This window comes from Gavialis gangeticus, unplaced genomic scaffold (genome assembly GCF_001723915.1).
Source record: "Gavialis gangeticus isolate Ggan-Ray unplaced genomic scaffold, GavGan_comp1, whole genome shotgun sequence".
Taxonomy (NCBI): domain Eukaryota; kingdom Metazoa; phylum Chordata; order Crocodylia; family Gavialidae; genus Gavialis; species Gavialis gangeticus.
In genome coordinates this window covers 37,474,902-37,475,535 of record NW_017729027.1, presented here as the reverse complement: position 1 = coordinate 37,475,535, position 634 = coordinate 37,474,902, and positions in this window count along the sequence as shown.

The window sequence follows — 634 nt, the reverse complement described above, 5'->3', positions numbered from 1 at the left end:
GAGGTGGCAGGAAAGGGGAGACAGAATTGAGAGATCAGGAAAGGGGGTGGGGGGGGGCTGGCTGGAGCCAAGAGAGACAGAGACCAGAATTTAAGATAGGGAAGGGACCAGGGCTCAGTAAAACACAACCCAACTTGGAGTTGCAAATGACAGTGGTTTTATTGAACAGGGGAGATGGTGACACAATATCTTATTGGTTCCTTTGCATGCAAGCATGCGCACGCACACACACGCACACACACACAATGGCAGCAGGGGTTAAAGAGGCTTGGTGCAGTGGCTGAAGTCTAGGAAGAGAGAGAGAGAGAGTCCAAATTGGAGGAGGAAATGTGCAGCTGATACCTACCTATCCCAGGCTGAAAGTGGGTCCTTGATGACTGGTTGGGGTCTCCTTCAGCTCAGTGTTGTCCAGAAGGGGGTGCCGGCAGGGCCTCTGGGGTGCATAGGTGGCGTGACGAGCTGTTCTGGTCCAGATGGAGAGGGCGTCCCAAGGAGTCAGTCTTTACTACCCCTTTTTATGAGGCAGACTACCTCTGATCTCCTATGGGAAGGCCCTGTCCAGGCAATGTCAGTCCTGTTCCAGAGGGCTCCAAGTGTTCTTACTGAGCATGTGCAGCCTTGGCACAATGGTGGG